A 16,260-nucleotide genomic window follows, 5' to 3' on the forward strand; every position below is an offset into this window, starting at 1 on the left:
GTCTCAAATGGAAGGATTTAAAGGATCAAAAGGAAAGGGTAGTCATGTTTCTTGGATTCAAAGGAGAAAAGAAAATCAAATTAAACAGAGCATCATTTTTTGTAAACCTTAGAACAGAAAAAGAGGTATCTATATAATCAAGGAGTACATTAACTGCTTCTCAGATATAATTATGGGAAGAAAGAGTTACATTATTTTTGTAAAAATTAATTTTCAATTTTGAATAACAATAACCAACAACAATGTCACAACAATGTCACAATCACAAATTGTTATAATCACATTTTCAGTTTATAATTGAACGAGACACACGCACACATTATTGTTACCTAAATCAATCAGAGTAACAGAGTGTTGATGACAGAGTAGAATGTAATAAATTTAATTAAATTTAATTGTCTTCAGACTGTAAAACAGACATTTATTGTTTAGGGAACCAAAATTGTGGCAGAAAGCATTTTAATAAATAAATTACAGAAACTTATATAAGTTTTAATGCAAAAGCTATATTCAATTTCCAAAAATATCTAAATTTTCATGTTTTTTTTAATAAGGCAAAATTCTATATAAGAAAATATTTTTTTTTAATTTTTTTTTCAAGAACTTTAATAATTTTTAAATACAATGACATCAGCACACTCACATACCTTCAATTTTTATTTTAAATTCCAAAATAATAACGACAGAAAATATGAAACCAAATTTTAAATAAAAAGTTTATATTACAAAATGTTAGAATCTCCTTTAATCTTCGTCCATAATCCTCGTTAAATTACTTTTTCCACTTAGCAAAAAAGGAAATTTTCTTCCCACATTGACCAAAGGAAATATAATGAAAAATGTAAAAATGACTATTAAATATTACAACACTCACAACAAGAAAACCACCTATTTCAACTTTAAGTACTCCAAAAGTCAATTTCTTGTTTTAAAAAGAAACAAAAAAAAAAAAAAAAAGTTAAAAATAAAGAAAGAGAACACAACACCTAATCATAAAAGGAAGTCTGACTAGGAAACCAGAGACTATTGATTTATTTTTTTTACCACATAGAGTACAAGCAAGGATGTGGTTTCCTATTTTTTTTTTGGGAAGAGAATAGAAGAGATTTAAAAGTAAAAGTGAATAATGTCCAAACAATAAAGTCCAACATCGGTCCCAGGTACAGGTTGGCTTACAGGATGAGGGTTAAATGTATATACCTAGATAAATGAATAAGAAGAATTTTCCTTATGGTTTTATTTTTTATTATTTGGACTGTTAAGTCAATATCCCAATTTTTAACCATCAAATATAAGGAGTTAAATAAATATTAATTAATATTGAACGTTTTGAACTTATTTTTGTGCCAATTTGTTTCATATGGTTTTGGTTATCCCATGGTAAATACTTTTATTTGTAGATAATGTATTTACGGCTTTCTTCACATCATATATTTTTTTTTTTTTTCAACTAAGCCACTTCGAAATTAAATTTTTATGTTTTTATTTTCTAAATTTATAAGAAATTTTAAGACATAAAATATAAAAATTAACGTTTTCAGTAGTTCAAAATAGAAAAATAGTGTTTTGGGAAGTTCAAAATTCGATATCTCGAAAATTTTGCAAGTAGAGCTATTCTATAATGCTAAATTTAAGTTAAGAAAGTCAAAGCCATTATAAAAGTTAATTTAGTTACTATGGAAAGATATTTCTCGCTAATATTACTGTCATTTGAATCTCAAAAATCGTTTTTGTTGTTGTTTTTGTTTTCAATTTTTCTCTATATTTTCTGAAGTAAAAGTACCTATAATTTTTCTACATAGTCTTCAAGAAAAGGTTTAAATCATAATAATGGCATTCCAAACTTTTCAAAAATCAATTAGAAAAAATAGCCTTTTTTCTAATTAAATTCGTCAAAAAATTCAAAATTTAATATTTTGCTTAAAAAACATTTAAACTATAGGTACACCGAAAAAAAAACAATAGGTGTGTTTTTTTGTTTATCTATATAGATTTTGTGCAAAAAAACGACATCGAGATTTTTGAAATCCATGCAAACATTTGGCACCACTGTACATATAATTTGGCAGCTGTCTTAAAAAAAAGTTGCTTTTGTTTTTTTTTTTTTATTTTAACTCCGAAGTGGGAAGGCCATTACATCCATGTTGGATGCAAACAAAAATTTTCATATGGCCATGGCATCCATGTTGGATTAAAAAAAAATTTTTTTTCACAAAAAACCAAAAATTATCTGTATATTCTTAGCTACATTTTAAGACCATGACCATTAACATTAGTTGCGTCGTTCTTGTGTTATAAGCGTTTGAAGGTAGCCATATTGAATTTTTTTTCGATTTTTTAAAAATCAAATGTGAAAACTTTTTTATTTTTATTTCTAATTTTTCGAAAAAACTTTGGTAATTTTATATACATATCTGTTCAACAATCTTATGAGGATCCATTTAAGATTTTTATCTGAAAAGTGCATTGCGTATATCTCGAGATATTAACATTTCAATGCAACCATGTCAAACAAATTTTTTATTATTTTTTTCTATGAGAGTTTTTTTCAAACCTAATTTTCTCCGCTTTTTTTTTTTTTTTAATATTTTCAGATATTTCTGTATGAACACAACAATTAAACTACCTTGGCACTACTGTTTTTATCGAGAGATAGTAAAATCTGGATAATTATCTGGATTTTTCAAAAATCTATACAGATAAAGTTTTTGTTGTTTTTAACACGTAAATTGTTTTGATTTCAAAAATCTCGATGTCGTTTTTTTGCACAAAATCTATATAGATAAACAAAAAAACACACCTAATATCAATTTAACATTTTTTAAATATCAAATTAACATTTTTTAAATATCAGCCAAAAATGCTCTATAAAATGTGTTTTATGATATTTAAAATGTTAAAACAACATTTTTACTATCAGGATGATATTTAAATGTCACATTTTGGAATTTTTTTTTGATATTTTATTATCATTTTTTCATATCAATTTCTCATTCCAAATTATTGAAAAATATTAAATACAAAACTCTTAATGTGTACTAATTTAAAGGCGCTTTGTGTTTTTTCGAAATAAAATGTATGATTTACTGAGAAAATTTGATCGGCACTAAGATTTTACTTCACATAGTTTGGGAGAAAATAACAAAACAATTATATCACCTATACCTAATAGAAAAAATAATATCACCATTATTTTGTAAAGAATATTCCCTTTTAGTAAGTTTTGAAAAAAGAAAGAAAATTCTTAAAATAATAAAAATAATAAAAATGAAAAGGAAAGAAATAGGTTTCATTGGGCAGGTTCAGAAACGTTAGGGACTAAATATTTAGGTAATTTCTCGGTCTCTGATTGGTCAGCTGTCCTTAAAAAAATGTCAAAATAATATTTTAATTGTCAAAGTGAAATTTTCGTTATCCCATCTGAAATTAAAAAATGTCAAAATGATATGATAAAATATCAATATTGATGTTTTAATTGTTGGACGACTTTTGTCACTGAAAAATGTTAATTTGATAGCTGTTATTATCAAATTTTTTTTCGGTGTAATTTTTGACCAGATTTTGTTAAAATCCAATCATTTGTAAGAGATAAAAATAAAAATCTAAAAAGTGTTATTTTTGCATTTTTCTGATTATTTTTGATGTTATAGTTATATAAAAATTGGTTTTAGTGAAAGTTGTAGACCTTTTTATCATCTAAAACTTTTATATTTAAGTTTTTTCGATAGAAGGACTACTTTTGACATAAATAATTGTAAAAAACACGATTTTTGACACCCACCTAACTTTTCTGCCCACCAACCCCCTTTGCTCCAATTTTTTTGTGGGCAATTTCTTTTGTCGCTTTCATATACCTACCATTTATCCTAAATTTTCAAACAACTCTTATTGGCACTGGTCTAAAAAAATGTTCAGTTGCAGTTGCAGCAATTTGTTATTATTGTTATTATTAAAGCAAATTATTAGGGAACCCGGCCGGACATCTTCGATTTTGATGATCTTTTGTTTCAAACGTCGTCAATTCAAAATACTTTAATCTCTATAGGTTACAAATTGCCGCTGTTGCCGTATTGATTTTTTTTAAATTAAAATTAAGTTTTTTGTTTAAATTATGTATATAGGTAATTTAAATGATACCAAAAGATAGTCTAGAAAATTTAAGGGAAAAAATACATGGGAGTGAAAGACAATCTTCCATCGTTTTTTAGATGTAATTTTCTCGCAAATTGACTTGAAACACAAAAAAAAATATTTGAACAAAATGGCCACACATATATAATATTAAAATATATATTTTTAAAGAGCCAGAAGTTCATTCGTATCTGTTAAACTTAAATAAAATATCTTTAATGAAAAGTTTTTGAAAAATGTGTCCTCAAATTCAGAATTTTGAAAAAAAAATTATTAAAAAACTTGAAAAAATTAAAGGACGTTTTTTCAAACGTTTTCTTAATAAAATATGAATTAATCTTAAAAAATTGTTTGGTCATAAATAAATATATATTATTAAATAGTTCAATTCAGTAAATAGTAGGAGATCCCGCCATAGGACGACCTACCCTCATCATTATACCAGTTGAGAGTTATATTTTCTGAAAGGTAGTGTCTAAGGAAATAAATTGCACATGGGTTGCCAAGCGATATCCTGTCAAGGCATAGGGTTGCCAGGCCTTAAAGTTTATTTTTCCCTATTTTTGAATACGCCACCCTGCTTATACCCAAAGCCAAAGAGTTATAAAAAAAATATTATGTCATAGGAAATTTAATTTGAAAATTTTAATTTTCAGGATTTTTTAAAATTTGAAGTTTGAGTAGGGTAAACAAAGGTAAATTTAGAAAATGGGCAAAAATCTATTTTCTAAACAAAACGTAATAAAAATAAAATTGAAATTGGATTCGATAGATATTGTAAAAATATAAAAGCCCCTCATACAAATAAAAAATGTAAAAAATCTACAACTCGAGATATAGTCTTTTTTAAGTCATGATACTTCAATTCGATATTTGAGAAATAATTCACCAAAAATCAGTATTAATATTTTTTTTAATTTTTTTATTTTATAAGTTAGAAAAAATAAAATAACTAGACACGTGTCTGCCAAATTTTTAATCTCTTAAACCGAAGGTTTAACCGAAAAAACTTATTTAACATATTCTGTAGGAAATTCAATTATCTATAAGATTGCTATACAATTTTTTCTGCTAGGTCCAATAATACGCGAGTTATGTGAAATAGTAAAATCTGCCGGGGGTTTGGCCGAACTTAAAATGTCTGCCATGGGTATTTTTGTCATCAGGGAGTCCACCGCTACAGGATGCGACTAGTTTTAAGTGGTTACCCTAAATAAATCAGTTTTCAGAAAAACTGCATTTTCGGGACCGTCTTCCGGGGTTTGGCCGCACTCAAAATGTCTGCCATGGGTGTTTTTGTTATCAGGGAGTCCACCGCTACAGGATGCGATTAATTTTAGGTGGTTACCCCAAAGTCTAAAAACGCAAAAAAAAACGCATTTTCGGGACAGTCTGCCGGGGGTTTGGCCGCACTTAAAATGTCTGCAATTAATTGGTATATTTGTTATCAGTGAGTATGTGGCGTTGGTTATCTATAAATTTTAAGTGGTTACCCTCACTAAATCGATTTTCAGAAAAATGGTACTTTTGATGCGCTTTTTCTCGACATCGCAACGCCAAAAATAAATGCAGGCAGACTAAGGTATTCGTCATCACCATGACCCACGCTACCTCTGACATTCATATGAATCGGTTGCCTCTCAAGAAATCTGCTCCCGGCTCTTAGACTATAAAACAACAAAAAATTAGGCCAACAAGTTTTGAAAAATAAATCCATATTTTATTACGAACAATTTTTAAAAAAGAAATGCTAAAATTTTTTCAAAATTCTGAGTTCTTCTAAAGACCAATTTTTCAATAAAACTTCATTCAAATTTACTTAATTTAAATTTTACATATTTTAATACGCTTCTAGCTTTTAAAACATGCGTATTTAAATATTGTAGGTATTGCCGTTGTGTTCATATTTTTTTTTTTGTGTTTGAAGTCAAATTGTGAGAAAATTGCATCTAAGGTTTAAACAATGGGATAGTGTCCCTCACTCCCATATATTTTTGTTCCCTTAAATTACCAAGAAAATCATTAGGTATCATTATTTAATTTATGAAAATTAAGCTAAATTTTCGAAAAAAAAATATTTTTTTGTTCACCAATATCTTCAATGAAATATTTTTAACCTATAGAGGTTAAAGTTTTTTCTAACCTATAGAGTTAAAATACCAACTTTCGATTTTGTACGATTTAAGCACAGACACTTACAATATATAATTATTTGTGTTTTAAAGTTTATAATAAGTTCACAGATTGTTAAAAATTGGAATCCCTCGAACAACTTTGCTCATAAATTTTTAAGTTTTACTAGAAATTAGCAACTGCAGTTTGCTTATGCAATATTTAACCTCTATTACAAAAGTGTGCAGAAGAGTAAACCATACAATCATTCAACAAAAAAAAAACCTAGAATAGTAAATGCCAAAGAAACATGACGAGTTAAGCAACCTTGGCCTTCAAAGCCCCAACGGCAACTTTGACAACTTTTCAAATAAATATAAGAAAACAAAATGTCAACACTCATTCATCATATTTGCTGACGAATATATAGAATTATACCCTAGTGGACAAGTACTACAGAAATAGGTAAAAAAGGTAAAAAAAAAACAAAATATTCATAAATATCATGAAGGAAATTGATTCGAACGGAAATTAAAGTGAATATCAGTTTTTTATTTTTTTTCTTCTTCAACCTCAAATATAACTAATAGTTGACCAAAAAACTTGATATATGCAATCGATTCTTAATTTCCTGTTTGTTTGTTTTTTACATATTTTTCTTGGAAAAATAATGATTCACCATAGAATTGGTTTCCATCACTTTTTTTTTTTTGTTTTTCATTGTGGAACGAAATTACCTGTCGCCCCATCAAACTTTTCTATATTTTTTTTTTGTGAATAGAAAAAAAAAATATCGATTTCATTAATTTTTCAATGATTGTTCTTCAAACACTTTCAGGCATGAATTCTAGATCAAATAGCAAAACAAAAAAAAAAAAAAAAACATTGCTGTTCTGATAACCTCAAAGCCTATTAGATTTTTGAGTTTTCAATTTAAAATTTTTAGCACAATATTGGCATTTTTTTTGTGTTTGTTGTTTTTGTTTTTGTTTATTTTTTGTGTTTGCATCTAACACGAAAATACAACACGTAGGTACTACAACTAGCTGAAAATTCAGCGGATGTATGAAAGTGTGATGTCCTTATGAATAAAAAAAAAAGTCAATTCAATTCCCTTTGGTTGTGTATGTGTGTGTTACCTTGTTTTTTTTTTTTTTTTTGAAGTGAAAACTTCTTTAGTATCGTAGTGATTTGAAACAAGATGAAACGAAAACGCGACACGACTTCAACTTGTTATAACTTTTTTGTTTTAATAGATAGATGAATGCAATTTTTACTGTAGTTAGGTAATTAAATAAATTATAATTGTACAAAATTTCAATTAATTTCATATTCAAAATTCGGAGATAACGGTAAAAAGATGTTCTTTTCCAACACACGTTATATCTTTTGATCTAGTGCACATACAAATTTGATTTAACTTTAATACGCATGCTGATAACATAACCTTTTATTTAATATATTACACATAACGGTACGTGCTCTACAAGTTACACAATCTTAAATCTTAAATTGAAAAATACCTCAAATCACCTGTGGAGATCTGTTGCCGATGATGATCAGATCAGCCACCAGTGAATAAAGTACCGTAGTCTCATTTTGAAATTTCGACATGGTTGGCCCTAAAAAAATTCTTACTTTTTTGGTAGGCATGGTAGATACATACATTATTGAAGCGTCATATAAAAGGTGATATAAAATTTGTTATATGTAGGTTGTTCGAATAAAAAAGGTAATTTTTTTCGATTTTCTTTGCAAGAAAAATGATTTTTTAAGGTTTCACTTCTAACACGTGTGAATTGCACACATGATTTTTTTTTTTTTTTTTGGTGGACCAATATATTCTAATGGGAACGTTTTGCCTGCACTGTATGCGCGATGTGGATCATGTTTGCATTCACAAATTAATATGAATTCATTAAAAAGGCATGTCTGGAACTTTGTTGGCGCAAAGAATAAATTGGAATATTAAGCACGCTATTCTACATCATGTCTATAATGGCATTCAAAATGGATATAATGGACTTAAAAGTGCATCTGTAGTTCAATTCATGGATATAGAGTGAATTTCACTGGTATGCAAGAAAAAAAAAAAAACAAACAAAATCAACACGAAAGTTATTATTAAAATTAAATAAGTTGAATATGATTGAATAAGATATAACGTACAGGATATCACTGCATTGTAAGGACTCATTTCAAAATGCAAACATGAACAATAGGGTGGACCAAAAAAATTATTTTTCATTATTTTGATTTGCCCTACCGATAACTTGTTTTCTCGACACAAAATAATGCTACCCTAATTTTTTCAGAATTTTTCGATGATGTTTAGGGGTTTCGGGCACCCCTTTATTAAAAAAAATAAGCTCTTTTCGTTTTTAATTTTTTTAAAGCTTAAATAATTTTTTTATCGAAAAGCTGTTTGAGTAAAAAGTATTCAGTATCAATAGATCTACTTCCCTCAACTTTTCTTAAAAAAAAAAAAAAAATTTTTTGACTGATTCCTAGGCGTTAGAAGTCGAAATTAGTGATAATTGCTAGGAAAAAAAGCCTTAAAACAATGTTTTACTGTTTTTTATAACGGTTAAAATTATTTTATATTTATATTGCTCAATTCTTCTTAAATTGATAAAAGAAAAATAATTTTTAAAAAAGATCGTACCAAAACAAATGAAGGAAAAATGGGGGAGGTTACTATATCTTGGGCGCGGTATTTTGTAGAGGAGTTAAATACCATCATTTTTTACTATGGGAGGGGTAGTCTATCTGCCTCCGTTTAGGCGAGAATGGCAATTTAAAAAAAAATGACTTTAAATAATAAAAAAAAAATGTTGCAAAACAATGGCAACACTTACAGTTATAAATGATACCTTTTTCAAAAGCTAGAACTGTACACTTTATTCTAATTTTGAAATTAAGTTATTTCAATTAATCGTTTTTGAAATAATCGATTTAAAAATAAAAAATTGTGAAAAAAATTTTTTTAAAAAAACACATTAAATACTAGTTTTGTCAAGATTGTGGATTACAATACAAAAAATGGCTGATAAAATAAAGTGTCACAATTGATTCCTTATCAAATACTGAAGTCCATATGTTTTAATACCTTCTAGTTTTTGAGAAAATTGAAAAATAAAAAAAACTTCTTATATTATTCAGTGTTACCTATGCATAAATAATGCATAATAAATAATAGAGTAATGATAGCCAAATGATATTTTATCTCAAAAAAAAAAAAAAAAAATGTTACATAAAAAAAAGTCGGTTTTTTGAAAGAAAAATTATAATGTTATCTTTGAACCCCATAAAAAATTTTACTTGAATAATTTTGGTGACCAACAAATGATATATTAGGGCCTCAAAAAAAGAAGTAGGGTGTATACGTACTTTTTATTTATTCTTATTTTCCATATAAAATGAGCCCCCGAAAATCAATGGAGCCTTAAAATTCAGTTTTTCCCCGTAGCCCCGGCAACCAACGTACGCCTCTGGTTCAAGTTGACTTTATTATACAGGGTGATTCAGGAGGAATGTGCCAAAAAGCTAGAGTGTATAAGTTGGGTTGAGACAAGAAAAAAAAGGTATTGGAGGGATGGTCTATTCCCCCTCGTTTAGCCAGGAGGGGCAATTAAAAAAAAAAAGTGATTTAATTTGGAAAAATTATTAAAAATAAGCAGTTATTCCTAAAATAACGTGCTATACCTTTTTGTAAAGCCAAAAACCTTTACAAAATTCTCAGGTAAGTTTTCAGTTGTTATCAATGAAAAAAGTTAATCCAATACTGTATCACTTTGTTGTATCTTCATTTAAGTCTAAATGTTTATAAAATAATAGAGGAATAGTAGATGTTTCATAAATTTATTTATCAATAAGTCCAGCCATGTAAAAACAAAAAATAAAGAGGTTTCTTAGGAAAAAGTAGTTTTGATTTTTTGGGGGAGCGGTTCATAATTCTGCTTGTTAAAATTCTGTACAACAAAAGTGCGCTCGCACTTTTTTACATCATCAAAATGATATTTTTTACAGCATTTTTACAGATTTTTGCCAAACAGAATTTTGACTTTCAGAATTTTGTTCGTACAGCATTTTGCACATACAGAATTTTGACATACAGTATTTTGGCATACAGTATTTTGAATACAGAATACAGCATTTCGACCCCAACCCGGTTTTTATTAATTTCTTGAAAATGACAAGATATTTTCGGATGCGGTTTTTTGTTTTTGTTTCAAAACAAATTTTATTAGTACTTAATTATATAAAATTTAAAAAAACGAGGGGGGGGGGTCTATTCCCCCATACGATTTTTTTTTCTTGTCTCAACCCAGCCTAAACGCTCTTGTTTTTGGCACATTCGTCGAATCACCCTGTAAGTATACAAATTTTGTAAAAATATAAAATTCGTACTCCGAAGAAAAAAACCTACTGAATTGAAAAAATAATATAAATACAAATAAAGAGCCATATTATTATTATTATTTTTTTTTTTTTTTGAAAAACAAATTGAGTATAGAGTTGTAATGGTTATAATATATTAAACCAAAAATTTAAAAAAAAATCTGATTCCTCTGTTCGAAAAATTTTATTAATAAAAAAAAAATAAAAAATATTTCTAAAAATAAAATAAATCATTTCTATTTTACTTTTTATTTAAATAAAAGTTTTGTAAAAGTTCTTGTATATTTAATAAGTTGTTTGTAGGAGAGTAAGGAATAAATTTCCCAGTCAATTTTTTTTTATTGATAGGTAAAGCAAAATGAATGTACTTGCTCTTATGTAAAAAATTATAAAAGATTGATTTTATTTAAATTTTAATAAGGATAAATTTTAATTCAATTTTAAAAAGAAATAAGAAGTAAGAATAAACAAATTATTTAAAAATACAAAAAAAAAAAAAAAAATCAAACATATTTTTTCTTAATACGAAAACATTTCAATGGGTGTAATTTCTAAATGACGTACCTATGACATTCAATGGGTGATATGCATACAAAATAGTAAGTGCTTTTACTAGAGAATTTTCAAGTATATATGTATGTACTATTTTTGATATGCATAAAAATCAAGTAAATGCTGAAAATTAAGAATTTTCTATCAGTCATAGTAACTACTTTTTTGTATGAACTTTTTCAGTAAATACTTTATTCCATATGCATAAAAACTAGTAAGTACTTTTTTTCTTTAGGAATTACTAGATTTTTTCAAAGTTACAAAATACCAACTTGTAAAATTGATAGTATATACTTTTTTTTTGTTTTAAAACAGCAGTTATGAAGCCATGAAACTTATAAATAGCAGCCTTGAGTCATATTTAGACGCTATCGGTTCATGGCATTTCTTAAAAATTGATGGTTGTTAATATTTGTCGAAATGGCAGAATTTTTATTTATCAATTACCAAAACGTTTATAAAGATCGTTTATCGGGCTCAGAGTTGAATTTAAAGAAACTTTATCAATATAAAAGGGAAAATGCGTATTGGTTGAGTAAACAATTTTTTGGTAAGTCAGTATTGTAATTGAAAAGTAATTTTTTTACAATACATTTTTTTTAAAGTACCTAATGTCAAGTTTCAAGACTGTTGAGATAATTTCAACTCTGAATCATATTTGAATTGCCAATGGTATATTAACTTTATGAGCCATGAATAATATATTTTAAGGAATTCGCAATGAAAAAAAAATTAAAAACTGGGTCGCACGTACTTGCTCTTATGTCAAAAGTTGCTTGAAATATTAAAGCTTTTACAAAATTCATAAAAGATTATTTTTTTAAAATTAAAAAAAAAAACTTAAAAACAATATAAAATTTGGTTTAAAGTTTAAAAAGGTTTTTTTTTAATGCATCACAAAGAATTAAAAAAAAAAAAAATTGGAAATCTAGAGCCGCTTTTTTAAAAGGAAGTTTTTTTCATTTAAAAATGTTCACAAATTTTTGCAAAAAAATGGTACTTATACCATTAAAAAAATATATTAATTGATACATAGGTAAATTAAGACAAAGTTCGAAAAAAATTCATTGAGTCGTTTTCAAAATAGATTTTTCATACAAAATTTCGATCTTTTTTTTAATCCAAAAATGATTTTATTGAAAATTTTTCTTTATTTTAATATTAAGGCCACTAAAAAGTTTTTATTCAAAAGTTTTTATTGAAATCGGTGGTGTCGTTTTAAAGAAAACGGTTTAAAGGAAATAATGTTAATTAGGGTCCAAGTTTTCCACATAACATTTTTTTTTTTTACAAAATCGTTAGAGCCGTCTTGTCCGATTGTTATCTCGAATTTGATTTTGTATGCTGCTGTTAAGTTTATTTTTGACTCACAAAATAGCACGAAATATGTTTACAAACTCAAATTGTAGAAACAGTAAAAATTTGTATTGGATTACACGGTAAAACTTTCAGAAAAAATGTATTTGTAAGGCCTAGTACGCTGCTAAAGCGAAACGAAAATTAGTGTCGAAAAGTCAAAAACCTCTTTTTTAGTAAGTAAAATACCATGCAAAATTAAATGTTAGTGACGAGAGATTTTAATTTTTCCAAATGTTAGTAAGAAGGTAAGAATTTCGTTGTCCAAGCTAAAAAAAAAAAATTTTCGTTCACAATTTCGTTGTGCTTGTTTTGTAAGAAAATTTTCGTTTCACTTCAGCAGCATATCTACTAGGCTTAAATATGAAACGAATACCAATCATCTAAAAAAAAAAGTATTTACTATAATTTTTGGGTGAATTATAGTATTTACTTGGATGAATTTAGTATCTACTGAAAGTATTTGCCTGCTAGAAGTTACTTTTTTGTATGCATACGAAATTAAGTAAATACTATGAATTGTACCTTTTACTAGAACTTATAGTATTTACTTTCACCTTTTACTTTAAGAAAGTACTATATGCATATCACCCAATATCACATAAATTTTCAGAATTTTCAGATAGGTACGATAGATCTTTTTGTGGATTATTGCTAGTTAAAAAAAAAAAAATATTCACGAAATAGAATAATGCAACGTCTAAAAGTATGTTTTACTAAGTTGGTACTTTTTGGTTATTGTGATTGAACAAAATTCTGTTACTTTTTTGTTTATTAAAATTCAATTATTTAGCTAAACATCCTCGATTTCAGTATTAAGTGAAAGCAAAGTTACTGTTATGTGCAATCAATAAATAAAACACAATGTATTGGATACAATAAATTGAATAAGATAAAAAGCTTGTAAAAACTAAACAAACATAATATTCATCACATCTCGGATCAAACAAAAAATTAAACAAAATATAAACTAATTCAAGCTAAATAAAGCAAAAAAAAAAAAAAAAACACCCGAAGATTATTTAAATTAAACCACAATAAGGCAATTACAAAAAAAAATAAGAGAAGAATTATTTGTTCCTATTTAAACTTTCAGAACAACTGAACTGGTGAAATACAATTTAAAAATAGAATGAGCATTGGATAAGGCTCTATATCTGCGAGTAGGTATGAGTAGAGAAGAGTATGTCCCTTGTGTACTTGAATAAATTTTATTTAGATTTTCACACGAGCATCGTCCTCGTTGTCTGTAACTACTTTGGTTGGTTGGGTTTCCTATTTCTATTCATGTGTGTGTAATGGTAACATGGCTAGGCTATGAATGAAAAAAAAAGAAAAAAACAAATTCAGACTCAATTCCATATATACCCAGCAACAACATTCAGTCTATCAGTGTGCAGAGGCAGATATCCTTTTTGTCGCGTTGTGGAAATAATAATAGAAATGAAAAACATGCTTTTAGTTTTGGCCGTGTACTCTCTTTCTGTACTCTGTGACGTTGGTCGTCGTGTTTCGTATGAAACAGCAGCAGAAGCGGCGGAGGGGGTGAGGGTGATTAAAATAGTTTACAAAGCAAATAATGTTGAGTTTTTTTCCCTTTATTTATTTTTTGTAGTTTTACATTTTCTATATATTTTTTTTTTTTTGAGGAAAATGTTGGAAATGAAAGTGCTGTACTGGCATTTGGTGTGTAAGCGTGGTTGGTGTGTTGGCTTTGGCTATGTTGGTTGGTGGCAATGGGGGCTTATGAAGAACGTCCTATAGCTAGGCAAAGTGTGATGCAATTATCGTAAGGACCTTGCAACAAAATGTTGTGAACGCTTTTGTTGTCTGGAATTGGCCTTGAGTAGGAAATTGTGTGTGGTTACTCCATATTTTTTTTTTTTATTATTATTTTCTTTTTAGTTTTTTATTTATTCTTCTTCTTTTTTTTAGTTCTCTCTTACAACTGCGAGAGGGAGGGGTTGTTCTTTTTGGAGTTTAGCATAGAAGGGTTTTTATTTTTTTTTTTTTACTTGGTTGACGGTATTTAATTTTTAGTTCAAGGACCATGGATGAACAAATATACAACAAATTACGTTCTGTAGGAGAAAGCGTTTAATTTTACGTCTGGTTACCTTCGACTTCTAATTCTGTTAATTTAGAAAATTGTATTAAAAAAAAAATTATAATTGGTGATTATTTTAATATTACAATATTAAAATTAGCATTTAATTAAAAAAAAAATATAAGGAATAGGTACAAAAAAAAAATGCAAATTAATAACGAAATTTATAGGGATGCTACAGAATTCATTCAATTTCTACCTAAGATTTTAAAAATTAAAGAGAAAAAAATTCTGGATTTTTGTTGATATTTTCTTTAAAAAATGAGCTATAGATTGCTTTGTTAGGTATTTAAAATTTGTATCCCAAAGTCAAACAACACACACTCAAATAAAAAAAAAATAATAAAAATATTCAAATATTTCATTTTTAATTACCTACTACCTACTTAAAAATAATAATACAATTCATGCATATCAGATGCTTATGTGTACCGATTACCTAAAAATTCTAAAGAGTATACCCGTTTACGGTTGAATAACATTAAGTTTATAAAAAAAAAATACACTCGGGCGTATACGTTACATTTTGTTATGATATTAATTAATGCTTATACACTAACTTATTATCCGGTTAGATTAGGTAGTTCTGATTTTTGGGAGAGGTATTCAGTTATTGCCCTATGAATCATTGTCAAAAAAAAATAAAATGTCGAAGTGCGAAATTCATCTATTGTTTTTTAAATAATAGAAAGCAAACCTTAATAAGCCAAATTTGTCTTCTCTTACCTCAATTTGTAAACGTTTTTGTTCTGTCTTTTCTTTCTTCTTGATTCTTTTATATAGTATTGAAAATGTGTTTGTCAACAAATTATCCCTTTTTCGTTTTCTTTCAGTTTTGCTGATATTTAATTTTGTTAATTTTTAAATGATTTTAATTTTGAAATAATAAGCATTGAAATACTGACAAGTTTGTATGTTGAGTAATTTTTTACGTTTTCATTGAACAAATCGAATTCGATTTCGATTTCACTTGTTTTTTTTTTTATAGAAATCAAAGTATATTTTTCTAATGGTTTTTTGTGCGCTGAGCTCAAATCCAAAGTCAGAAAAATTCTATCACATCACGTTTCTTGAGATACAAAACGTCACAAAAATAGTGTTTTGGACGTTCAAAATTCAATATCTCAAAAACTTTGCACGTTAGAGCTATTGTAATGCTTGATTCAAATTAAGAAGGTCAAAGGCCATTAGAAAAGTATACATAATTTGGTTTCTATTGAAAATTAATTCTCGCCAATATTACTGTTATTTAAAAATCTTTTTCCCACACAATCGTAAATAAAAGGTTTTAATCTTAATAACTGCATTGCAAACTTTTCAAAAATAAAAAATTTTTTCGGTAACTTTTTTGATATCAAAAATAGGCTATTTTTTCAGATTAAATTCGTCAAAAATCCAAAAATTAACTTTTTGTTCAAAAAAAAAACATTTAAAATTGATAGAAAACATATAAAAGTAATTTTTAAAGTTTTGTTAAAATTCAACCATTTTTGTAAAAAATAAAACATCAAAAAATTGTACTTTTGCATTTTGTTTCAATATTTTCGAGTTTATTATAAAAAATGGTTTGAGTAAAAGTTGTAGACACTTTTACCATCTAC

General features: G+C 27.0%; 1 protein-coding gene across 2 annotated transcripts in view; it reads right to left on the reverse strand.

The window, feature by feature from the left end:
• LOC129906855 (uncharacterized) overlaps positions 1–15,489 on the reverse strand; it is a 270,576-nt gene extending 255,087 nt beyond the window's left edge. For both annotated transcript variants that reach the window (XM_055982806.1, XM_055982807.1), the window contains exon 1: positions 15,386–15,489. The gene's annotated coding sequence lies outside the window, so the exon portion shown is untranslated. The remainder of the gene's footprint in view (positions 1–15,385) is intronic.
• Positions 15,490–16,260: the final 771 nt, after the last annotated feature.

This window comes from Episyrphus balteatus, chromosome 1 (genome assembly GCF_945859705.1).
Source record: "Episyrphus balteatus chromosome 1, idEpiBalt1.1, whole genome shotgun sequence".
NCBI classification, from domain to species: Eukaryota; Metazoa; Arthropoda; class Insecta; order Diptera; family Syrphidae; genus Episyrphus; species Episyrphus balteatus.